Source organism: Mirounga angustirostris, unplaced genomic scaffold (genome assembly GCF_029215605.1).
Source record: "Mirounga angustirostris isolate CCGP_5_RB_7025 unplaced genomic scaffold, mMirAng1.0.hap1 SCAF_5, whole genome shotgun sequence".
Lineage (NCBI taxonomy): Eukaryota > Metazoa > Chordata > Mammalia > Carnivora > Phocidae > Mirounga > Mirounga angustirostris.
This window is the reverse complement of record NW_026991713.1, coordinates 157,746,813-157,773,189: the sequence shown is the minus strand read 5'-3', so window position 1 is coordinate 157,773,189 and position 26,377 is coordinate 157,746,813. Positions and strand designations below refer to the sequence as shown.

Genomic DNA, 26,377 nt, shown 5'->3' with positions numbered 1-26,377 from the left:
TTGTTCTCCATTTCCTTGCTCTCCACCACCTCCAAGCCTTTGCACATGTTGTTCTCTGCCTGGACCTCTGTTCATCCCCACCCCCTGCTTTATTTATCCTCCAGCTTCAGTTTGTGTCACTTTGCTTGGGAACATCAAGAATTGTGAAGGGTCTGAGCCTTGCCATCCTTGCAAGCTAAACTTTTTAGCTCTGCTACAGCTTCATAGAGGCTGGCAGAAGACAAGAGACACCTGGGTCAGAGAAAGAGGACAGTTTGTTACTCACAGCAGTAGCAGAGTCCAGAGTATCATCATTTTGCTTTGGTTTTCTGAGTCCCATTTCCCACAGTGTGATGTGAAGAGGACTAGGTGACACCTGTGCATGCAGTGGGCTGCACTACAGGAGAGGAACCCAGGGCTTAGGGAACCTGAATCTTTTATACTGGGCAGTGAGCATGCTGACCTATTGCTTCAGAGGGAGGTGTTATCTCTGTCTTCCAAGGCTGTTCACTGCACGAATAGCCTTGAAAAGCTAGCCCAGGGATGTCTGGGTGGCTCAGTCAGTCAAGCGTCTGCCTTCAGCTCAGGTGATGATCCCAGGGTCCTGGGATCGAGTCTTTCATCGGGCTCCTTGCTCAGCAGGGAGCCTGCTTCTCCCTCTGCCTGCCACTCCCCCTGCTTGTGCTCTCTCTCTCTCTGACAAATAAATCAATAAAATCTTTTAAAAAAAAAGAAAAGAAAAGTTAGCCCAGGACAAAGGCAGTTAGGACCTCTGTTTTCAAGATGTGTGGAGAATTATGAGATCTATGGAGAATTATCTCCCAGTCACTCTGGGTTTGATGGTTATTTCCCCTGGTCCTCCCAGTTAACTTCTTCCCAACTGTCAGTTGGAGGGGACCTTTTTTCATTCCCCACTCTCATGGTTTACACCAAATTTCTTCAGTGTAACTTCTCATAGAACTGGGCTTTTGTCTTTTAGAGTACTTACCTCAGTCTGGAATTATATGGTCATTACTGAGATTATTGTGTTAACCTTTATTTTGCCATGATGCTAAATGCTTCATGAGAGGCAGGACTATTTTCACAACTGTATCTGTGTTGTCCAACACAATGCCTATCACACAGTGGGAACCAAATAAGTGTTTAATGAATGAATGGGACTACTGAATTGAACAAAATAAAATCGCTCAGGCCCAGAGAGATGAGGTGGTCTAGCCAAGGTCCCACAGCTAGTTGCAGGTAACTAGACCCAAGCTCCCTTGGAATTCACAATCCACTTCCTTTTCCTTCCATGGGCACTTAGTCAGATTCTGTCTCTATATAATGGTGGGGTACTTATTGGGTGGGGCATTGGGAGAAGGTGGGACACTGGGCATGCATGAGCAGTATCTGGTCCTGTTTGGCTATAAGATTCCTCCCAGCCATTCTTGCCCAGGGCTCCACTGAGGCCCAGAGTTAGAGTAAGACTATTAGAAGCCTAAGAATTTAGTTTAGTGAGAAGTTCAGAGCTAAGACTATTGTAGAGATTGTAAAAATAGTCCCTCATTATTCCCCTCCCTATGTCCATGAGCTTGGGTAGTCCCCTCCCACACTGACTCTGGACTGGCCTTGTAACTTGCTTTGGCCAATGGGACATTGGCAAACACGATACAAGAGGAAGCTCAAAAAGCAGTTGCATATTGGGATCCTCCCTCTCTCATCCATCTTGGGATCCCTGTGACCACCTCTACATTAATAGTCTGGAGTAGCCTACTGGATGATGAGAGATGCACAGCCAAGTCATCTCTGTCACCACAGCTCAGTTAGATCCAATCACCAGACATGCAGATGAGGCTGTCCTAGACCATCTGGCCCTGGTCAAGCTGCCAGCAGACCACAGAGATCAGCTGGGCTGGCCCAGACCAGAAATACCAGCCTGCCAATTCATCTAATTGTAATAAATGTGTGCTGCTCAAAGCCATGTAGCTTGGGGATGGTGTGTTACATAGCAAAAGCTAACTGATACAACTATGGTGCACATTTGTTTAGGTTGAAATCCTAACCTCACCATTTAATTGTTGAACCCAAGAAAAGTTCCTTAACCTCCCTGTGCCTTAGTTTCCTCACCTGTAAGATGAGCACAAAAATAGATCCTGTAGGGACACCTGGCTGGCTCAGTTGATAGAGCATGCGACTCTTGATCTCAGCATCATGAGCTCAAGCCCCACGTTGGGTGTAGAGCTTACTTAAAAAAAAATAGATCAAAACCTCAATGAGATACCATCTCACACCGGTCAGAATGGCTAAAATTAACAAGTTAGGAAATGACAGATGTTGGCGGGGATGAGGAGAAAGGGGAACCCTCCTACACTGTTGGTGGGAATGCAAGCTGGCGCAACCACTCTGGAAAACAGTGTGGAGGTTCCTCAAAAAGTTGAAAATAGAGCTACCCTACGACCCAGCAATTGCACTACTGGGTATTTACCCCAAAGATACAAAAGTAGGGATCCGAAGGGGTACGTGCACCCCGATGTTTATAGCAGCAATGTCCACAATAGCCAAACTGTGGAAAGAGCCAAGATGTCCATCGACAGATGAATGGATAAAGATAGGTGGTATATATATACAATGGAATATTATGCAGCCATCAAAAGGAATGAGATCTTGCCATTTGCAACGACGTGGATGGAACTGGAGGGTATTATGTTGAGTGAAATAAGTCAAACAGAGAAAGACATGTATCATGTGATCTCACTGATATGAGGAATTCTTAATCGCAGGAAACAAACTGAGTGTTGTTGGAGTGGGGGGTGGGGTGGGAGGGATGAGGTGACTGGGTGATGGACACTGGGGAGGGTATGTGCTCTGGTAAGCACTGTGAATTGTGCAAGACTGTTGAATCTCAGATCTGTACCTCTGAAACAAATAATGCAATATATGTTAAGAAAAAAAAAAGAAGAAGAAGGTAGCGGGAGGGGAAGAATGAAGCAGGGGAAATCGGAGGGGTAGACGAACCATGAGAGACGATGGACTCTGAAAAACAAACAGGGTTCTAGAGGGGAGGGGGGTGGGAGGATGGGTTAGCCTGGTGATGGTATTAAAGAGGGCATGTTCTGCATGGAGCACTGGGTGTTGTGCACAAACAATGAATCATGGAACACTACATCAAAAACTAATGATGTAATGTGTGGTGATTAACATAACAATAAAAAATTTAAAAAAATAGATCATGTAATTTAAAATGTTAAAGCATTAAATGAGTTAATATTTTAAAAATTCTCAGAATGGAGCCTGGTACACAGTAAGTGCTATACACAGGCATAGCTATTATAAAAGATTATGGTTTTTACCACGCATCCCATATATAATTAAAACAAAAACTTAAAAAGAAATTAATACATGTAAGGATGTCTACAAAGTCTGTTTTGGAAATATTAAATGCTAAGTGCCATCAGCATTCTCCACCCCCTCATTTTGTGTGCACCCCCTCCTGCTGATGCCCTCAGTATATTCCAGGCTGGGGAAATCCCACCTGAGAACCTCTGGGTGGAAGGATTCTCCCTTGTCTCATGGCAGACATTAAAGAGGCTCCAGCCAGCCCTCTCCCTGCAGGGGCCTGGGTTTTAGCAGGCTTCATCTGTATTCAAGCCGGGGAGCCACAGTACAGAGCAAGAAATTCACATGCACATTTGAGATCCTGTGAATCCTGTTCTCCGGACCATGATCTGTAGGGAAGGCAGAGGCTTTCCCGCTGACCCGCGCCTTTGACCTCACTCCTCAGGGGTTGTGCTCATTAGAGGGAGAGCTCAGTTAATGGGGGTGCTCATCTGCACCAGCCAGGACCCTGCGCATGCTCTGCATACATAGCCTCAGAGGCCCCAAAAGGTTATAGAGATCAAGGCCTTTTCCCACTTCCCTGGCCTTAGAAGTGGATACAGGTCTGTTTCTTTAACAAATTTCCACTGAATGGTATTAATAGAAAGAGATGGAGCTGTCTCTCTACCCTTGTATTATGTGATATCATGAAATCATCCCCTGGTGGAGGAGGAGGGATATCATTGTGAGCAGTCCTCTCTCCTTGAGGTCTCTGGTTTACATCCAGCTCATTATTACTTCCCAAGCCCCCAGTGTTCTAAAATGCTTAACAGAAAAAAATATTAGAGCCTAAGAGAAAAAGATACAATGTTGAAAGAAATAATATAGACTGTGCCAGCTTTTCTCAACCTTTTTTATTTTATATTATCTTCTTCCTGGGCACACAGACTCTGGCATAGATAAGGGGTACAGGGAATGACTCAGAAGACAGGCCTTGCTGGCAAACAGATTTTTGTCTGTGTCCCAGCTGAGTTATTTCCTGGCTGTGTGAACTGGAGCATGCTATTAATCTGGCCATACCTCAGTTTCCCCAACTATAAAATGAAGATAGTATTAGTCCCTATTGGAAAAAGTTGTTTGACAGTTAAAAGAGACAGGCAAACTTGACATGCTTCTCTACTCTTAGATTCTGGAACACCTATCAGGTATATTCCCACCCTCCTCCCACCTGATAGAACTACCTCATTCCATACAGGAGGAGGCAAGACCACCTGAGAGGGATGTAGGTTGCCCCAGGCCACACACAAACAAGTGACGGAGCCATTCTCAGAGTGCAGGTCCCCTGATCTAGCCCTTGACTTGTCACTTTGTCATCCCCTCTATTAAGAATCTCTCCACATCGGGGCGCCTGGGTGGCTCAGTCGGTTAAGTGTCTGCCTTCGGCTCAGGTCATGATCCCGGGGTCCTGGGATCGAGTCCCGCATTGGGCTCCCTGCTCTGTGGGGAGCCTGCTTCTCCCTCTCCTCCCCACTTGTGCTCTCTATCTTACTGTCTCTGTCTCTCTCAAATAAATAAAATCTAAAAAAAAAAAAAAAAAATTATAAGAATCTCTCCACATCAACACAGTGCTAGCTTTCCAAGTGTTGACTGGACCAGGGCTAGACTGGCCTGAGGGGTGGCCAGTCTATTCTTGCTGTCAGGAATTTGACCTGTGACATTCAGCTTCAGCTGAAATGGCCAAACCGCATTTAGAGAGGTTTTCACATTGAGTTGGGGCCATGTGAGGGAGGAGTGTGTGTCACAAACGAGGGACAGTTGTGAAGCAACAGGATTTATAATGTAGAGAAAAGATAAAATATAGATGATGGGGAAGCATCAGGAGATGCAGATGGTCCAGAGAAAAATCAGAAAGCAGCTAAGTGGAGAACAAACCTGGTCCAGAGTGGGTATTCGGCAGGTGTTTATGGAATGCTGGAGGGATGGAAAGAAACACTGGAACTTCCTCAGGTTCTGCTTATCCCCAGATTCCCAGCCTCACCAAGGCCAGCCGGCCTATAACTCCTGCTCTTGGATTTCTGGGAGCCTTGCAATGCTTAATGCCTCTCAGGCACTCTAAATAAACCTCCTCTCTCTGCCTTTTCTGTAGGCTAAACTCTACTATCCCTAACAGGAGTTGCCCTCCTGCAAAGTGATGGGCAGGTGGTGAAGGGTGAAGGTGTAGAAGGAGGAAAGAATGGCCTAAGGATGGGGCCGCGGGGAGGATAACCCGACAGCCTCTTTCAGGTTAGACACTATTCTGGTTATTCATTTCTGCTGTAACAAACCACTCTAAAGCTTACTGGCTTCAAACGACAATTTATTTTTGTCTCTCATGGTTCTGTGGGTTCACTGGACTCAGCCAGGTGGTTCTCGCTTGGGGTCTCTCATGCAGTTGCACATAGGTGGCAACTGGGCTGCAGTCATGTGAAGGCTTGACTTATGCTGGATGTCCAAAATGTCCACTTGCATGGCTAGCAGTTGATGCTGGCTGATGTTTGGAATCTCAGCTGGGGCTCCAGGCTGGGGTGCCTACACAGGGCTCTTAGTGTGGCGTGGGCTTCTCAAGGCTTGGAGGCTGGGTTCTGAGAAGCAGCATCTTGAGAGCAAGCATTCTACAAGGTCCAAGGAGAGGGTGCAAGGCTCCTTATGACTTCGCCTTGGAAGTCCCAGGACTCTTGCTGCATTCTATTGGTCCAACAAGTCACTAAGAGAATTCCAGATTCAAGAATGGGGCAATAAGACCCACTTCTCAATGGGAGGAGTGTCAGAGAATGTGTGTCCATCTTTAATCTGCTGCAGAGGCCAATCCGAACAAGCATGAAAATGTTTCCCCAGCATCTCAGCAGAGATGATGAGGGTGCAGTGGACCCTGGGTGGGGGTTTTGCAGGGCAGATAAGGCTGAAAGGATGGGGAGGAAGAAAGGGGGACAGTAAGGCAGGCTCCAAAGACCCCTCATTCCTCTAATCGTCGTCATCATCATCATCATCATCACATCATCATCATTAGCTTGTTAATAAAATTAGCTAATACTTACAGAATGCTGTCTATGTGCTAAGTTGTTCATAGCAATCCAGTGGGGTAGTGACTGTTATCCCTATTTCAAGGAGAAGAAACTGAGCCATAGAGATACTAAATAACTACAGCAAGTCCACACAGCATGTAAACAATAGCACTGGGCTTTGAACAAAAGGAATCCAGCTCTAGAGTCCCTACTTTCAGCCACAATCCTACACAACCTAACATTATTGCCCAATTAGCCATTACTGAGGACCTGCTATGTCCCAGGCCCTGTGTTAAGTTCTTTGTTATCTCATTTAATACCAAATGGAAATGAGGAATATTGCTGGAACTCAGCTCTGGAATCCTACAGTGGGTATAATTGCCACTAATTCTACCTGATTCAGCCTCCCATGCCATTCATTTTCTATTGCCTGTGCCTAGGATTTACCAGTGGGTAGGGGGGTGAGTGACTGTCACAGTATGAGCACTAAAGACAGATAAGCCAAGTGAGTCCTGTCACTCAGGCCACCAAAGTGAGACATGGCTCAGAGTTTCCCAAGGCAGCCACAGAGGCTGTGTGTTGGAATGATCCATGGCCTGATGGGTACAGCTCAACTGGATCTAGACAGTGTAGCTGCATCATTGTTTAAGGAATTCAAATATAAAATATTATATGCATATAATGAGTAAGGTCATGTATGATTATACTGGTGTACTGCTTTTTGACCCTCTCACGCACCACTGCCATGGACCAGATGAGTAGGTCTTGACTACAAACAAAGATGTTGGTGTGTTCTTAATTCCCGAAGATGGGGAGAGATCTGTTGCCAAAGAGCCTATCCCCATCCTCACTCTAGAATTAAGAATGCCCCTGGACATGAGGGCTGACCTTCCCCCTGAGTGCTAATCTCTCCATGCATGGACAACACCTTGCTTACTTAGGTCATTGTGCAAAGACACAGTGATCAATAAAGGTCTGTGAGGAATGCTACCACCAGGCTCCACTGCAAGGTGCTAAGGAATTGATTCCACCTTCAAACTGTCCCTGGGGGCAAGCATGGTGATCTCTTAAATGGAACAATGGCAACAGTGTCATAATCTACAGCATCCATTAAAACAGAACTTTGTTGCTGCTTGGGTCAGGAGCAATGATTGGTTTACCTTTGTCACAGGTTCTCTTAGGTACAAGCACCAACATCTCAATGAAGCTGAAAGACTTGATTGAGTTTGACAATTAAACCAAAACACGTTTACACTTCATTCTTCAACTGATTCCTAGATAGCCTGGAAGGTGAAGCTAATGCTGGAGATCCTGTATTTGTAGTGACATTTGTAGACATTTCTGTGGTGGTTTTCAGCAGCCTAAACAGATTCTGGGTTAGGGAGGTAGTGGCAGAGGAACAGGGGATTGAGAGTGTGGGTGGCAAGCAGTTAGCTGAAATGAAGGATTGTGGGGTCCAGGCCGGTTAGGGAAGGATGTGAACCCAAGCAGTTCACAGGCTGAGAAAAAGAGGACAAGACCCTGAAGGCATCAATGGTATTGGAGCAATGGAGAGGGGAAGAGATCGCAGCTGGAGAATTTAGCATTTATGACACAAGGCACTTTTAGGAGATGCTGAGAAGTTCCAGGTATGGCTCAAGTTGGTATACGGGAGACATCACAGTTGTGGGGTTTAAGAACTGGAGGGCTTTTTGTTAGATGGGTCATCCTCATGGACACTGACATTACCCAAGCTGTAGGGGAGTGTCCAGGAGATCAGGGATGTCAGTGATGAGGCTCCAGGGATACGTGGTGAGGCAGCATGGGCTGTTTTTTTGCTTGGGGTTGGAAGAGTTGGTGGGGAAGAACCTTGGGATAAAGTGAGGATGGGAAATACCTAGAGGATAGATTATCTTTTTTAAAAAATTTATTTATTTATTTTAGAGAGAGAGAGAGAGCACGCATGAGCAGCAGGGACAGAGGAGAGGGAGAGAATCTCAACCAGACTCTGTGCTGAGTGCAGAGCCCAACTTGATCTCAAGCCCGGCTTGATCTCAAAACCCCAAGATCACAACCTAAGCCAAAACCAAGAGTCAGAGGCTTAACTGACTTTGCCACCCAGGGACCCCTAGAGGGCAGATGTTCTAAGCTCATTGTATCTTATATAGTGGCCAAGAATGGCGGAGCTGTCTGGTGGTATGAACTGCCTTCAAATTTCTGGCTCAAGCTAATACTTTTGCAGGAGTCCAAGAGGTGTTGGCTGCTTCTGACTTTTGCTCAAGGTCTCACTTAGTTAGTGGGTCTTGAAAAACAATATGTTCCAGAAGCAAATGAGGAGGTGGGTTGGGAAGCCACCATGTAGACCCAACTCTTACCTGAAGGATACATAAGCACACATCCTTCTGTGGAATCACTTACCTACTCTCCTTTTATGTTTCTGTGGAATTTTGGAGCAAAGAAAGCCCCTGATGGCCTCTGAACCCAGAGAAAGCTCCCTTCCTGTGGAAATATCTACCACAACTTCCCTTGTACTGATCTAACCTATCTTGGTCCCTCTGGGAATACCAGCTGTGTCCACAATTGTAGTTGTGTTACAGATACTTCCCAAATGGTGAGGGTCTTCCTTTTGGACCTTTGACCTACTCCTAACTACCTGCCTTTTTTGTGTGTGTGACACTTGTGAGGGAATAATTATTTTAGATATTAACCAAGGATTCTCTGTCCTTCCTTGTCCATTAAGTCAGGGGCTTTTAGTGCTTCTGAGGAGGAATGGTATTACAGAAAAGCCAGTGAGTGTATGCTATTTGGGGAGAAAGGTCTGGAAATAGCTAAACGACCAGGGTAACTCTGCCATGGGAATGAGCAGATCTCAGCAAACACTCTGCATAGACAGTGAACAATGGCCAAGGCAGGAGGGGAGCAGGGTGGCTTGGAGGATACCAGTATGGGTGGTGGACAGTGACCAAGGATCAGGTTCACCCTTGGCACTTGGCTCTTCTGCCCTCAGAATGTAGGTGTCCCACCCATCCTGGGAACAAGCTGGGATGGGGCCTTTTTGAATTGCTGAGATTATATTTCTACCACCAAAAAGAAATGGGGCTTAGGATACCACTAAAGATCAGCTGTAGAACCATCCAGAAGTTCAATTTGTGGACTGAAATTCTTACCTTTGGGGGACAGTCTGTCAGGAATTCTAATCCTCATGCTTTATTATTTTTTTTAAAGAATTTATTTATTTATTTATTTGAGAGAGTGTGAGCAGGAGCAGGGGCAGAGGGAGAGAGAGAGAGAATCTCAAGCAGACTCCATGCTGAGCATAGAGCCTGACTTGGGGCTCAATCCCGTGACCCTGAGATCATGACCTGAGCTGAAATCAAGAGTCCAACGTTTAACCAACTGAGCCACCCAGGCGCCCCTAATCATCATGCTTTCAATTAAATTGCATGTGTGCATGTGTACTGACAGCAAATGTTAGAGATAAAGCCATGTTTCCTCAGGGCAACACTGGCTTTGTGAGAACTAGGGAGCTGAAGTCACTGCTAGTTTTTTAAATGATGGTCCCTGTGATAAGAATGAAGGAGGAGAAGTGTAGCTGAGTAGGGGTTAATGGAGAGAAGAGCAGGGAGGGAGACTTGCTTCAGGAGATCTCTCTTAAGGGTGGAATTTCTGAGAGGACTAGATCTTCTACTGGAGAGGGCAGGGCCAGGCCATCAAGGCAGAGAAGATCCTGATATCAGGCCAAATCAGCTTGCCTCTTAGTTCTCCTGGAGGTGAGCCACTGAGTTGTTATTAGGGAGGGAGTGGGTGTCAGGATTCTCTTAGGCATGGGGCTCTCAAGGGTGGAGCTGATGGTCAGGGCCCCTGGCCTCAGGAGCTTGGCCCTCATTAGCAGTCTCCGGTGCCCCCAGGCGTGGATTGGAATGGTTTAGACATAAGTGCCGTGTTCCTGACTGACTTGTCTCCATTGAGTCCATACCTATTAGGGATCTGTTGGTAATTATCCAGCTTCACTCAGCCCCTGGGGGCCCGTATTCCGCAGCAGTAATGAGTCTGAGCAGCCTCTCTGGCATAATAAACAGCACCGGAACGGGCACAAGGGCACTGGCTTCCTCTCTCAATAGGGCAACTCAGGCTTCAAGGACGATGAAGAGACTCACGATCACAGGCAAGCTTTAATTGCTTTTGTAAAACTGCAGATGAGTAGCAGGCATTGAGATCCCCTGAGCCTCAGTTGCGAGGTGAGATCTTTATTCGTTTTGCTTGTTTAGAAAGTAGTGGGATTAGTCGCAACAACAGCTATCACCGAGTGTTATGTGCCAGGCTATGTGTTAAGTGCTTTCTATACATTTTTTTATTTAAAACTTATCACTACCTTATAAGCTAGGGTCTCCTGTCATCCACATCTTATGGACGGAGAAAGGAAAGCTCTGAAGAAGTGAAGTGATTTGCCCGGATGGCAAAGGATGGATCTGGCTGTAAATTTGGGGATGCTGGGCAGGAGCCGGGGGTTCTAGGCAGGAGGATATGAGGAGTCTTTTCTGGTTCCCTTTGTCTTCAAGCTTGATGATGGGGTGCTGGTTAAAGGACATGGAGGCAAAGCAATATCTTCATATATGAAATCTTTGTCACAAGTCTTCCTGTCTCTCCTAAAGGAGAGAAGGCACCAATAAAATCTCCTAAAATCTGCCTGTTGAGCAATCCCCATGTTCATGTAAGTTACCGGAGGACCCCAAGAGTTCACAACTCCCTAAGAGTAGTAGCAAGAGGTCCCAATAACCACACATACAATATCTAGGAAAGAAAGAGGCTTTTAAGATAATATATAGGGCGCCTGGGTGGCTCAGTTGGTTAAGCGACTGCCTTCGGCTCAGGTCATGATCCTGGAGTCCCGGGATCGAGTCCCGCATCGGGCTCCCTGCTCGGCAGGGAGTTTGCTTCTCCCTCTGACCCTCCTCCCTCTCATGCTCTCTGTCTCTCATTCTCTCTCTCTCAAATAAATAAATAAAATCTAAAAAAAAAAGAGATAATATATAGATAATATGATTTTTTTTAAAGGAAGAAGAAGCAGCCATATGCACCAGTGGTTGGAACGATGTGTATAACCATCTGAGTGGTAGAATTCTGGATGAATTTTCCCTTATTTTTGTTTTGTATAATGAACCTATTTTTAATTTAAAATAATCTCTGAATCAGTTATTTAAAAAAAAACAACAACAACCATTAAAACTCTCTCCTAAAAACTCAGCTGGGGGGTGCCTGGGTGGCTCAGTCGTTAAGCGTCTGCCTTCGGCTCAGGTCATGATCCCAGGGTCCTGGGATCGAGCCCCACATCAGGCTCCTTGCTTGGCGGGAAACCTTCTTCTCCCTCTCCCACTCCCCCTGCTTGTGTTCCCTTTCTCGCTGTCTCTCTGTCAAAAAATAAATAAAATCTTAAAAGAAAAAAAAAAACTCAGCTGTGGATATAAACCATTTCAAAGAAAAGTAGAAATGAAATGTAACATCTTTGGTTTTATGGGATAAGCTAAAGCTGGATTCAGGAAAAATAATTGCCTTAAATGCTTTAGCCATTAAACAAGTAAAATGAAAACAAATGAAATGAGTATTGATCTCAAGAATTAGGAAGAGAAGGTCAACAAAATAAACACAAGGAAATCAGGACAGAGCACTTAAAAAAAAAAAAAAGGACAACCAAACTGAGCTAGAAAATCTAAGGCCAATAAACATTGAGAGCTAACTGTAAGACCTGGTTCTTTGAAACAGCCAGTAAAATAGAGAGACCTCTGGGAAATGTAAGAAAATAAGCAAAATGAGAATGGAAAAGAAACCAGATGTATGGAATTAGAGGATCTTTTATAAGAATTATCAAAGGATAGGGCGCCTGGGTGGCTCAGTCGGTTAAGTGACTGCCTTCGGCTTGGGTCATCATCCTGGAGTCCCGGGATCGAGTCCCGCGTCGGGCTCCCTGCTCAGCAGGGAGTCTGCTTCTCCCTCTGACCCTCCTCCCTCTCATGCTCTCTGTCTCTCATTCTCTCTCTCGCAAATAAATAAAATCTTAAAAAAAAAAAAAAGAATTATCAAAGGATATACAATACATTACAAATTAATTTAAAAATCTGGATGAAATAGCTTCTTTTCAAGGAAGATACAAGTGAGTGAAATTGACTAAAGAAAGAAATGGAAAATGTAGATGGACCAGTAACCCTGAAAGAAATAGTAAAAGTTATAAACAAACAAACAAAACTCCACTTCTCTGAAAGTTTCCATGCTCAGATAATTTTAGGGATGGATTATTTATTTATTTATTCACTTGAGAGAGAGCATGAGAGTGGGTGAGGGGAGGCAGAGAAAGGGAGAGAGAGAATCTCTCCACACCTAGCAGGTTCCACACCCAGCGCAGAGCCTGACTTGGGGCTTGATCTCACAACCCTGAAATCATGACTTGAGCTAAAATCAAGAGTCAGACATTTAACCGACTGAGCCACCCAGGTACCCCTTTTTATTTATTTTTAAATTTTTATTTATTTTTTTGTTTAAGTAGGCTCCATGCCCAATATGGGGCTTGGATCAAGATCAAGAATTGCATGCTTTACTGACTAAGCCAGACAGGTGTCCCTATGAATGAGTTTTTTAAAGACATACAAAGAATAAGTCATTTTCAGACTACCTGAGTAGGTAGAACTAACAAAAAGAAGAGTTCCTCAAATTGTTTCATGAAGCTAGCATAACCGATAGCAAAAATCTGATTATAAACATCACAAGAAAGGAATATTACCAACCAAACTTTCTTATGAATACTGATGTAAAAACCCTAAATAAAGCATCATCAAATCAATTTTAACCAAACTGGTTCTAGCACTAACAGTGCAATAAAGCATGATCCAATCAAGCTTAGTCTTGTAATGCAAGGATGGTTTAATATTAGGGAAGTTACCAACACATTTGATTATATTAGTAAGTACAGAGGGAAGCCAGATGATCAATTCTGTAGATTTTGTTTAAACAATGGGTAGTCATTAATATGCATTTTTCTTAACAACTCTAGGTAAACTTGGAATAAAGGAGTAGTTCCTAAATATGGTGAAGAATTTCTATCTTTTTTTTTTTTAAAGATTTTATTTATTTATTTGAGAGAGAGAATGAGATAGAGCATGAGAGTGGGGAGGGTCAGAGGGAGAAACAGACTCCCCGCTGAGCAGGGAGCCCGATGCAGGACTCAATCCCGGGACTCCAGGATCATGACCTGAGCCGAAGGCAGTTGCTTAACCAACTGAGCCACCCAGGCGCCCGAAGAATTTCTATCTTAAAACAACTTCCACATTAACTTAAAAGCAAAATACTAGACATAATCTCATATGGTCAAGAGCAAAAAGAGATACCTATTATGATTCTCATAAGATCAGTATGTAATACTGCCAGTTTTTAAGCAAAGATTTTCAAAGATAATATTATCTAGCCAGAGACAGTCTGAGATGTAGCCTCTTCTGGGCTTGCTACTATTTGGTGCCTCTTCAAATCTAATTTAAAAAAATGGAACATTTGAATTACACAAGTTGTATGTGCTTGTTGACACAATTAAAACAACTGATGTAATTCAAGCATCTAAAGTAAAATTAATAATTTTTTCTTCCCCTCTACAGACTAAGATCCCTAATAGGCACTGTTAAAAGTGTTGTATATTATCTTCCATATTTTCCTTTGCTTATATAAGGAGATGGAAACATATGAGTGCTTATGTAAGTTTTCTTTAAAAAGTGGGGAATATGGTGGCTCAGTTGGTTAAACATCCAACTCTTGATTTCTGCTCAGGTCATTGGGGTTGTGAGATTGAGCCCTGCACATGGCTCTGTGCTCAGTGGGAAGTCTGCTGGAGATTCTCTCCACTCTCCCTCTGCCCCTCCCCTCCACTTGCATGCACTCTCTCTTTCTCTCTCTCAAAAAAATAATAAATCAATTTTTTAAAAAGTGGGGAGTACAAAAGAAATTGTTCTTCGGCTTGCTTTTATCAGTTATTAGTTTACCATGGGTATCCTTCCAGTTAATACAAAATACTCTACATGATTAAAAGTGATATCTATTAAACATTTGTTCAGTAGTTAAAAAGGAGAGTGTCTGAGGAAGACAATTTACAGCAATTTTCAGCCTCTGTCTGTCCCCAGCAGTTTGGCTCTGGCCCTGAACTTGCACGCTCCAATATGCAAAATAATATCCCTATAGTTATTTGGACCCACCTTCCTTAGACAGCAGGTTAATGACCACTACTTGTTCCTTAAGTAAGCCTCTTGAGGGGCTTTATCCCTCCTGTACAAATGACTCAGCATATTTCTTCCAGCCACATAAAAACCTCTCTTTGAGAGTTTTGGTAATGAAGATGGTCAGTACCATTTGAGGCTCCTGGCAGTGCTTTCACTGATGCGCCAGGTGAGTGTTTAGGTGTCTCGCCCCATAATCTGGTTCTGAATCTACTGTGGATGAGGGGGTGGGGAAATAAGCACTCACACACAGTATGTGAAAATGTGGTACCATATTTATGTGGGGTCACTTGTGCATCAAAATTGGCACACTCTTTGACCAGGTAATTTAACATAAAATGATATAATGTAAATAAGTAAATTTATAATAAAATAGTCACAGCTATGGGTAAGCTTTTCTGGACAATGTATTTACAGTATCAAAAAATTGGAAACAATCTTTATGCTCACCACCAGGAAATATAATTATGGTACATTCATGCAATGGAATTCTATTTTTTTTTTTAAGATTTTATTAATTTATTTGACAGAGAGAAAGAGAGCACAAGCAGGGGGAGTGGGAGAGGGAGAAGCAGGCTCCCTGCGGAGCAGGGAGTGCCAAAGGCAAACACTTAACTGACTGAGCCACCCACCCCTCTATGTGGTTGTTAAAAACTATGTTAAAGAGGGGTGCCTGGGTGGCTCAGTCGGTTAAGCATCTTCCCTTACCCAGGACCTGCTGTCCCTTCCCTCCTCTTCCTGGGAGCCCCCAATCTTAAATCTTTTACCTAAACACTCATCTGAGGCATCAGTGAAAGCATCGCTGGGTGGCTCAAATGTTGCTGTACACCGTACTTACTAAAATACGCCTCAAAGAGAGTTTTTAAAAAATTTTTTGTTTGTTGTTGTTGTCATTGTTTGGGGGGGGAGGGGAGGGGCAGAGGGAGAGAGAGGGAGAGAATCTTAAGCAGGCTCCATGTCCAGTGCAGAGCCTGACAATAGGGCTCAATCTTACAACCCTGAGATTATGACCTAAGCCAAAATCAAGAGTCAGACGCTTAACCAACTGAGCCACCCAGGTGGCCCTCAAAGAGAGGTTCTTACGTGGTTGGAAGGAATATGCTGATGAGCCATTTGTAGAGGAGGGACGAAATGCCAAATCTGTCTCTTCTCATTGTCTTAGTGGCAGGGGATAAGTGGGGCCCTTGATGACTGCCTCCCCGCCCCTCCCCCCTAGAGGGGGGGGGGCCAATTATAGAACAGTTAGAGTGAGGCTCCCTGCCTAAGAATAGAATTCTGGAGGCCACTCCATGGAGAAAGCAAGGATGGCAGGTGTAGGAGAAAGAAGAGAGAGAAGCTTCATCAGATACCCCACAGTCTAGATTAGGCCTATTTGTTTTGTACAGTGGGTTTTTAAAATTGAATTAGTTGCCAGCATTTAAAAAATGGTGATGATATTTTAAAATCCAGATTTCTAGCCTCTTTTGAAAAATCACATCGTTCTGGCACCACTGGTCCCACATCCGTACATTGTAATAATTCTCAGGAGCTGCTCTGGTCCTTTAGTTTACCTACAACTTGATTTGTGTTGTCTTCCCAGGCCCTGTAACATGACTGCCAAGTACAGCTGCATAGATTGTGCACTGCACAACTTCAGAGGGTGTCATTCCCATAGACCAATATGAACAGTGCCCCCTGGAATTATGCAGTGTGGTGAAAACAGATGGTCCTATTTTATTTGCATTTTAGATCTCTAGATTAGGGATTTTTATATATAATGTGCTATTTTCACAAAAGCCATATTTAAGAAAGTCAAGGATCACTTACATCTCCATATAGTAGCAGTGCTTATTTCTGGCTGGTGGCATTATGGTTCGAGTTTTATTCTCTTTGTGATTTTCCGTGTTTTCACATTTTTCTGCAACAAACATGTATTCCTTCTATAATCAGAGAACAGGAGGGAAGCGACAATAAATGTTACATTAAGAAAAAAGTAAATGAGGTGCCTTGAGATTCTGGCAGGAAGGAGAGCGGAGGCCAGCATTTACTTGCAAGCAAGAGGCTGGAAGCAGGCAGCGAGAGGATTTCTAATGAGGCCAAGAGTCCAGGGAATGCGCCAGAAGGGGGCTGTGATTACCATCTGAATCTAACAGCCTTCTTTAGAAATTACTAAGTGCACAGTGTCCTGGGAACACAGGGAGACACGGAAACCGACACAAGCAGGGTACATTGCCCTAGGAATGTGGACTGAGGTTTGCTTTCTTTTCTCTCTGTCTGCCAAAAGGAAGTGAGCATAGGCTCCGAGCTTGGGAGAACTTGAATAATTGCCAAGCTGTGGCTGGTGAATAAAATTTCAGTTACAATTGTGCTTGTTAATGAAATCCAAGTGCTAGAGCAGGAGACCAGCAGAAGCAGCTCTCTTTTCTGAAAGCACAAACCGGGAAGCTGGTAAGGGTGGGGCTGGGTGGGTTGCTGGGGAGCACAGTCAGGTGCTCCCCTGGGCTGGAAGTGCTGGGTGCAAGAGTGATTTCGGAAATAAACTGCTTTCAAGTGTGCAAGCTGTAAACCCTTTTGTACTTCAATGACCTCATCTGTAAAGTGAGGATAATAATGCCTTCCTCACAGGATTATTGTAAGAATGAAATGGTGTTACTAATACAAAGTTAGTTTCCCCTCCCCCCACTTTTTTTTCCTCAAGCTTATTCAATATGTCAAATACTGAGAACTTGCAGAAGGCAGACCACTGTGCTAGGCTCTGGGAGGAGGAGTAGACAGAGAGAGAAGATATAGCACTGTATTCTTTATGTATGTAATCTCTTTTGACATTACCATGATCCCATGAGATAAATATATATATATTTTAGAGATGTATTTATTTATTTGAGGGGGGAGGGGCAGAGGGAGAGGGAGAGAGAGAGAACCTCAAGCAGACTACATGCTAAGCTGAGATCATGACCTGAGCTGAAATTGAGAGTCTGTTGCTTAACTGTCTGAGCCACCCAGGCAGGCGCCCCAAGATAAATATTTTTGTAATAACTTCATTTTTAACTTTTCATTGGAAATAATTTTCAGACTCACAGAAAAGTTGAAAAAAATGGTAGCGTTCCTATGTACCCTTCATCCAGCTTCCCCTAATATTAACGTTTTATGTAACTATAGTCTGGTTTTCAAAACCAAGAAATTAACATTGGTATGGTTCTGCTAAGTAACTACAGACCTTACTCGAATTTCCCCAATATTCCCCCCCAGTGCCCTTTTTCTGGTCCAGGATCACACATTGCATTTAGTAGTTACGTTTCTTTAGTTTCTTGTCTTTCACAATCTTGACATTTTTGATGAACACTGGTCAGCTGTTTTGTAGGATGTCTCTCGATCTGATTTTGTCTGATGTTTTCTCATGATCAAATTGAGGTTATGCATTTTTAGTGAGAATACCACAGAAGTGATGTGTTCTTCTCAGTGCATCCAACCAGGGGGCTCATGATGTTACTATGTCTTATAATAACTTTTTAAGGAAACAGGAGAGTTAATTTGCCTGATGTTCACAGTTTGGGACCAAGCAGAATCACTTACCACATAAAAATAGTCTTGGAAGCAGGAAAGATTTATAGATGTCAGAAGTGCAGGATTGAAATGTAGGTGAGAGATCATGACTGCTCCTGATTTAAGTTGTTCTTTGCATGTGGGTGTGAACTAAGCTAATAAGATCCTTCCGAGAGGAAACAGGGAGTTGTAGGGTCACAGATTCAGTAGCGTCAGTCGGCATTAGGAGGTGGAGGGACACCGTGGGGCTGTTGCTTCATCTGCAGGGGCAGCTGTGCTCAGCTGAGCTGGCTGTGGCCATAAAGGAATGTGGGCCCGGTGTGGCCTGATCTTGCAAGTTTTTAAGAGCATCCACTAATCTGGATACGTATGTGAAAAATGGACTATTATTTTTTAATTATTATTTCCCCCAGTTTTGTTGAGATAGAATTCACATATGACACTGTATAAGTTTAAGGTATCAATGTGATGATTTCATAGACCTCTATATTGCAAAACAATTACCACAATAAGGTTAGTTAACATATCTATTATCTCACATAATTACAATTATGTATGTGCTGAGAACATTTAAGATCTACTCTCTCAGCAACTTTCAAGTATATAACACACTATCGTTAACTATAGTCACACTGCTGAATATTAGCTCCCCAGAGCTTGTTCATCTAACTGGAAGTTTGTTCCTTTGACCAACATCTCCCCGTTTTCTCCACCCCTAGCCCCTAGCAACCACCATTCTACTCTCTGTTTCTATGACTTTGGCTTTTGTTTTAGATTCCACATATAACTGAGATCATACTGTATTTGTTTTTCTCTGTCTGACTTATTTCACTTAACATAATGCCCTCGGGCCACATCCATGTTGTCACAAATGGCAGGATTTCCTTCTTTTTTATGGCTGAATAATATTCTGATGTGTGTGTGTGTGTGTGTGTGTGTGTGAGAGAGAGAGAGAGATATTCTTTTTCTGTTCATTTGTTGACACTTAAGTTGTTTCCATGTTTTGGCTATTGTAAATAATGCTGTAAGGAATGTGGGGATGCAGATACCTCTTCAAGATAGTGATTTCATTTCCTTCGGATGCATACCCAGAAATGGAGTTGCTGGATCATATGGTAGCTCTATTTTTAATTTTTTGAGGAACTTCCATTCTGTTTTCCACAGTGGCTTCATCAATTTACATTCCCACCAAAAACACTCTGGAGTTCCCTTTCTTCACATCCTTGCCAGCATTTATTATCTCTTGTCTTTTTTTTTTAAATTAATTTATTTAATCTCTACACCCAGCATGGGGCTTGAACTCACCGCCCTGAGATCAAGAGTGGCATGCTCCACCCACTGAGCCAGCCGGACACCCCTCTTCTTGTCTTTTTGATCCCAGCCATCCTAGCAGATGTGAGGTGATATCTCACTATGGTTTTGAATTGCATTTCCCTGATGATCAATGATGTTGAGCACTTTTTTTCATGTACCTATTGGCCATTTGTGTGTCTTCTTTGGAAAAATGTCTATTCAGGTCCTCTGCCTTTTTCTTTCTTTCTTTCTTTTTTTTTTTTTTTTTTGCTATTACGTTGTATGAGTTCCTTACATATATTTTGTATATTATCTGATATATGGTTTGCAAATATTTTTTCCATTGTGTAGTTTGCCTCTTTATTCTGTTGATTGTTTCTTTTGTTGTGTAGAAACTTTTTAGTTTGATGTAAATGTTGCAAATGAATTAATTCAAAAACAGTGAGAGCAGCCCTTTATGGGCAAAGCCAAACATGTCTTTTGGCTGGGCATGGCTCACATACCATCTCTGGGCAAGAAGAGCAGAAAGCTGGAAATTATTATATTTGAGGTGGAGGAGGAGAGAGGCCAGCCCCCCAAAGTCAGAAGTCTTGGCCTGCTGGCTGATGTAGCAGATAAGGGCAGCACCCCAGAGGCTAATTGCGAGGGGTGGGTGAGGGGAGTAGTGTAAGGTAGGGATGTCAACACTGCTGAAAGCTGCAGAAAGGGAAACAGTGTGGCAGACTGCCAGAGGCCTATTCTTTCTCCTTAGTAACAAGATGCTTACATTTAGTGGAGCTCATTGCCACTTGGAATAAAAGACTATTTTCCATTTTCTCTTGTAGATACATATGGCCATGTGATTAACTGAGTGACTACTGAGATGCAAGAAATGTGTAGGGTTTTGGGAAAGTCTCCTTAAAAGGTAAGGGACACATGCTTCTTTCCTCCTGTCCTTCCTCTGGCTGCCTGGAATATGGATGTAATGGCTAAGCACAAGCAGCCATCTTGGACTATGAGGTGACTAAAGATAATGGAACATCAGGAGGCTGGGTCCCTGATAACCAAGGAGTTACCAGAGCAATCCTGGACTCCTCCTTTCAAGGCTTCTTACTGTTGCAAGAGATAAATAAATCTCCGTGTTGCTCAAGTCACTAATATTTTGAGGGTATTTGGTTGCATGCATCTTGAGCAAGGAATGAGGAAAGGTCATTTGGAGAAGATAGCAGTTTCTATCTGAGATTAAATCAATGTTTCTCAAAATGGGCCATATTCCACCAGACATCAAGGTCACTCGGTGTGGCCATGTAGGTCCTAAGGGACCACCCAAGATCTCCTAAATCAGCCTCTCTGGAGGTGGATTCCAGAAACTGCATTGAAACTTGTTTCCTGGTGGTTTTTTACACGTTAGAATTTGTGACTTAGAAGAAGGTATGTTTTGGAGGGGGGTGGTGAAGGAAGTAGAGTATTAACCATTTGCCTAAATCCAATTTGCCTGAAGTGGAAGGTTATTATATGCTGCCCTCCCTGTGGGAGAGTTACACATCCCTGCCCAGTTAAGCTCAAGCAAAACAATGAGATTTGCTTCGGTCGGTCACATGTGAGCAGAAGTGACATGTCTCACTTCTAAGCAGAAACTCTTCATGTTAGAACAATGTTTACCACATTTTGGTAATATTCCGGGTAGGGGCTGTACTATCAGCCTGGGTCCTGGGATGAAGATGACGTGGAGTGTAGCCTCACTCAACGTGTGCTGGAAATGGAGGGTGAGTGAGAAATAACCTTCTGTGTGTTAAGCCACTGAGAGTGACGGGTTTTTACTGCAGCAGAACCTAATCCATTCTGACTGGTAGCAATTTATCTATAGACCATTCACCTAGTTGGCTATGCGTATCAGTCTAAGGCCATTTTCTTCCATTGGCCTAAGGAAATTTTTTACTTAATTTTTTATTTCTTTGAAACATTGTCTAAATTTGTACCGTTTCATTCTTTTGGATGTTTTTCCCTCTTCGGTCTGCTAAATAACCTTTCTTTAATGTGTGTTTCTCCCAATAAATATTTTCAGACCTGCTGCATTTTGTATAGGATTTACCAAATTTATCCCTTTTGATTATTTTTGTCTCCTTCGTGAATATTGTTTTGTTTTGTACCGTGCATGCCTGAGTGTATTTCACGAGCTAAAACCAAATTAATATGTAGCCGGCATTCTCTCCTGTTTAAGAAGGCATTGGCATTTTGATAGCAAGGATGAAGACATGAGATAGAATGGTTCAGAATTGTATTGAATTCCACTCTATTTTATTTTTCAAGATACTTAATTCATAAAGGAATTCTGGGATTATGAGACACAATGATACATGTAACATCGCTACCAAATGTATTTATTACTAAATTATAAAACTTTGCAGAAAAGGGCTCCAGACAAGCTAGCAGAAAGTCACTAACGTATTTGAACATTCATTCATTCAATAAATATTTATTGAGTGCCTCAAATCTACCAGGGCAAAGGCAGGGATAAGATAGGTGTCTGCCTTCATGGAAGGCAAAGCAGGGTTTAGGGCCAGTAGTATGACTCAGCAATTTACTTCATCCTCCCTCCCTGGAGCCTCAGTTTCCCTGTCTGTAAAATGAGAACGGTCATAATTCACATGGTCATATGAGAAATGGATGAGCTCATGACACAGAGCTGGCAGAAGGCAAATGCTTAAGGATTGGTAGCCTTGTTGGCATTAGGCAGATGTCTTAGAGGAAGCGGGAACCATGAACAGAGGTTGCTTTTATAGAGAAAAGTGTAATGGTGGAGGAAAAAAGATGGTGGGGGCCTGAAGGAAAGGGTCATCTGTTTAGCTCAGGACACTCAAGGATGCTTCCCAGCAGAGGGAGAATGGAAAAATATTGAAGACTCAAGAAAGTGAGACAATAGGTAGGATCAAGCCTGGGAAAACCCAGGCTGGTGTGGAATCCAGGGCTTGGGGACAAAATTTAGATTCAACCCATGAGGTGGGATGGTCTGCAGTGAGCCCCGGGACTAGAGTGCAAAGGTGCCCAGGGATCCTGAGGCAGAGAGGCAGAAGCTGAAGGGCCCCTTGGTCTCTGTAAGGGAGAAGACACTGATGTGGGGTACCCCACTCCCTGTAGAGTCAATAGGGGCCGAGAGACCTATGGGATGACACTGGCCAGAAATGCTCTCTCCTTCCTTGGCTTTTTAAGAGACTGCCTTCTTCCCCAGTCCCCTAAAATTTCATTTTTAAAGAACTCACATGTTTTCTAACCTGAGAAGCATGACTTTTTTTTTTTGCCCCAGGCTTCCTAGGAACCTTTTAAAAGCAGGCAGGCTGTCACTCTGTCCCCAGAGTGACTGTGTGGGAGGAGAATCTGGTCAGCTCCCCAGCACTCAGCCCTTTGATGACTTGCCATTTGCCCTCTGTTTGAGAAAGGCCAAATGAGTTAACCTGGCTTACAAGGCCCATGGTGACCTGGTCCCCCTTCCTCACCTGCCACACCCCACCTCCCTTTCTCCCCAGAGGTGCCTCAGATTTTCCTACGTAGAAGGTGGGGCACCTGTCCCCAAGCCATACAAGTTTTATAGTGGCATAAAAACTTACAATACTTTGCCTAAGACTGAGACCACCTCAGTTGTCCATCTCCAAGAATGGAGGTGTTGGGACCAAAATTAGAAGGCACCCATTGGCTTCTGTCACTTTATGCTCCAGCCATACATGAAACTTGGCTGGGTTGCTCCAGTAACTAAACGATGAGGGAGATTTTGTGCTGTGCTGGTGCTCAGCCCTGGGTCTTTGTCCATGCTGTTCCCTCTGCCTGGAACATATTTCTCCACTCTTCTTAGCCTGAGTAATTTCTGCTCATCCTTCCGACTGTAACTTGAATGGCCCTTGCTCCGGCAGCCTTCCTGGCTTCCCTCCCCTTTCAGCTCTGCGTCTGTCCTCATTACAATTGCCTGCTTACACATCTGTCTCCTCTACTAGACTGTAGGAATGTTGTGTCCCTGGGCCTGCAGCCCAATTCCGTGCTCCTGGCACAGAGCAGAAATCAATACGTGTCTGTGGAATGACTCACCGAATGAAGGAATAAATGAATGAATTCAGCGGTGGCCCAAAAGAAACAGTGACCAACTCTACCTGCAGGTGGAGGTAGCTGAACAGGCAGACGAGAGTGGGAAGGGCATTTAGGAGCCCCTAGCGGGGAGAAGGAAACAGCTGGGATGCTGGTATGGTTCCTTACCGCCCGAAGGTTTTCACCTTTGTGGCTGGTGAGCCAGAGGTCTTTGAGGCTGAAGTTGATGTAGTTTTGGAATATATGTGAGGTCCTGAGTCGATGGCCAAGAATTCTTAAGACGTCTTTGGTGCAAAAAGGTGATTTTATTAAAGCACGGGGACAGGACCCGTGGGCAGAAAGGGCCGCTGCACCAAGGTTGTGAGAGGTGACTGATCAAATACTCAGGAGTTGGGGGACACAAGGAGAAGGGAGGTTTTCAAAAGAACTTTCCTATGCTAAAGAGGACCTACAAGATACTGGAGGCCTTGCCATTGTCAAGTTGAGGTGGGTTTTCCTTCTAGTAAAGCATTAACATGAAGACAGTTGGGAGTTTCCTCCTGGAAGTGAGGTTATTGATAAGAATGCTTTTTTTCTTGTAAATCACTAAGACTTTTTATAAACCGAGGGAGCCTCATGTCTTGCAGGACTGTGATCTCTATTAGTTGACCATTTGTTTTTCCTTCCCTTAGCTTTAGGGCAGCCAGGAGTGCCTGAGGCATGTCACACATAGCCCACTTGGGTGTGGGGGGGATTGTGGGGTGTCAGCTTGGGCTTTGCCCTCAGCTTGCCTTCTGCTCCCTCATCAAAGTGATGGCCTTTATCAAAATATGGGTGCTGAGCGGTCACCCCATGATTAAATCAAGACCATCAGCTTTGGAGTCAGACTTTTGGAGTTTAAACCCAGGCTTTGCTACTTGCTGGCTGTGAGATCTGGAGCAAGTCACTTAGGGTCCCCTGAGCCTCGGGTTTTTCCTCTGACAAATGGGCATTATGATAATAGCACCCACGCCCTCGCCCTCGAGATGCTAAAAGTGGCAGAAGCGAAGCATTCAAGGGTGCCAGGCACGGAGCAGGGCGCAGGCACTTAGGGATGAACAGTCTGAGAGGCGGGGGTTAGTCGGGTTTGGGGGCATCGGGCTCCCCTCCAGCTCATGCAGCCGGCATGGGGGCGGCCCTCCAGGCCCGGCGCTCGGGCTCTGAACTCCTGCAGCAGAGGTTCTGGGGGATCCAATCCAACTGGGGGCTGGAAAGGAGGCTTGCGGGCGCGCGGCTTCCGCTGCTCCCCTCCCCCTCTGGTGAAAGCAGCACTGCCGGCTTACAAAGTGGCCCTTTAAATGGTTTTTATAGCGGTGTAAAGGCACCAGCAGTGCAGGCGGCCGGCCCCTCCCGTGACCTCGGAGCTGGTGGTAAATTGCCTCTCTTGGCAGAGGCGGCTGCGGGGGAAGCGTCGGGATCGATCGAGCCTGGCCTGCGGAGGGGAGCGCTGGGCGGGGCAGCTCGTGCCCGATTGCCGGCCCTGCGGCGGGGTGTGTGGGGCGGGGATCGGGGTGGACTGGACAGGCAGGGCTGAAGCCAGGCCACCGAGGTCCCATCCTGCCTGGGAGGCTGGGGTCTCTGGGTACTAGGAATCCTGGGGATCAGAGGGAGTGTGTTGGGGGGTGAGGTAGGCAGAGATAGCACTGGATCCTGGGCATGAAGGGTGGCTCTAGCCCAAGCCCGAAGCAGCCCCCACTGTCCCCTTCCTGCCCAAGGGCCATGCAGGGGCTGGTGTCAAAGTAGGAGGCTGTCCTAATAAGATGGTGATTGCAAGCGACAGCCCTGGCAACAAGTCTAGGTGTGTGATTCCACCTTTGCCTCTGTGACTTGGAGGAAATGACTTCACTTCCAACCTCCCTCCCTTATCTGCAAAGTGGAATGATAAGGTAGCCCCTCAAGTCGATGTGTTCTCACAGGTGTGGCTGGTACAGTTCCTGTCCAGTCTGCTGGGGTCTGAATGCTTGTGCCCCCACCCCACTCATATGTTCAAGTCCGCTACCCCAGGCGGAGGTATTAGGAGGTGGGGCCTTTGGGAGGGGATTGGGTCACGAGGGAAGAGCCCTCTGGGATGCGATTAGTGTCCTCGTGAAAGGCCCTAGAGCGTTCCCTCTTTCCTTCCAGCCTGTGAGGACACAGCAAGAAGTGGGTTGTCTGAACCAGGAAGAGGGCTCTCACCAGACACCAGCTCTGCCCGTGCCTTGATCTTAAACTTTACAGCCTTCAGAGAAAAATAAATTTCTGTTGTTTATAAGCTCCCCCAGTTTATGGTACTTTTGTTACAGCAGCTGAAGGGACGAAGACACAGTCTTATGGCCATGGAGACATGACTAGTCGATGGCTGCAGCCTCCACCTAAGCGTGGATAGCCTCAGCCTTTGCTCTAAGAGCTACCTAATCAGATTGGGCTCAGGATGAAACCTAGGGTCCATCACTGACCTTGGACCTTGGTAGACCAAGGGCTTCAAGCTACATCACAGTTACACCCTCTTAGCCTCACCTAAGAATGAATAACCCTGCACTTATTACTCATAAGTGTGTTCCAGCTTTCGCTGCACTAGGGAAGTTTATGTCAGCCAGTAGGTTTACGTGTATATGTGCATATCTTCTCAGACGTTATTTAGAGGAGGAGGATGTACACGAGGACACTTCATCTGCAGAATCTAATGAACATCATCAGATACTTACTTAAATGGAAACTTTGGTGTATTGTTTGCCTGTTAGGACCTATCATGAGGATGTAATAGCTCATCAGGTTTTGAAAATTAGATGAGAAAATATATGGAAAGTACTTGGCACAGTACCTAGAACATGGCATTTGCTCAGTAAAAGTTAGCTAGCACTAATATTAAGATACAGAGTCTGCAGCCCATAGGGTGTGAGCATGCATCAGTGTTTAGTTAGGATTAGTTTCTGCTGCATAAGTAGAAACGACTCTGCTTGATGAGGCCAT

At 44.6% G+C, this 26,377-nt stretch overlaps 1 protein-coding gene across 9 annotated transcripts in view; it reads left to right on the top strand.

Moving 5' to 3' along the window:
- USP31 (ubiquitin specific peptidase 31) overlaps positions 1–26,377 on the top strand; it is a 219,437-nt gene that overhangs the window by 145,691 nt on the left and 47,369 nt on the right. For 7 of the 9 annotated variants that reach the window (XM_064592800.1, XM_054507550.2, XM_064592793.1 and 4 more), the window contains one exon: positions 20,182–20,261. The exons of the other annotated variants lie outside the window; for them this stretch is intronic. The gene's annotated coding sequence lies outside the window, so the exon portion shown is untranslated. The remainder of the gene's footprint in view (positions 1–20,181; positions 20,262–26,377) is intronic. 9 annotated transcript variants of the gene reach the window in all.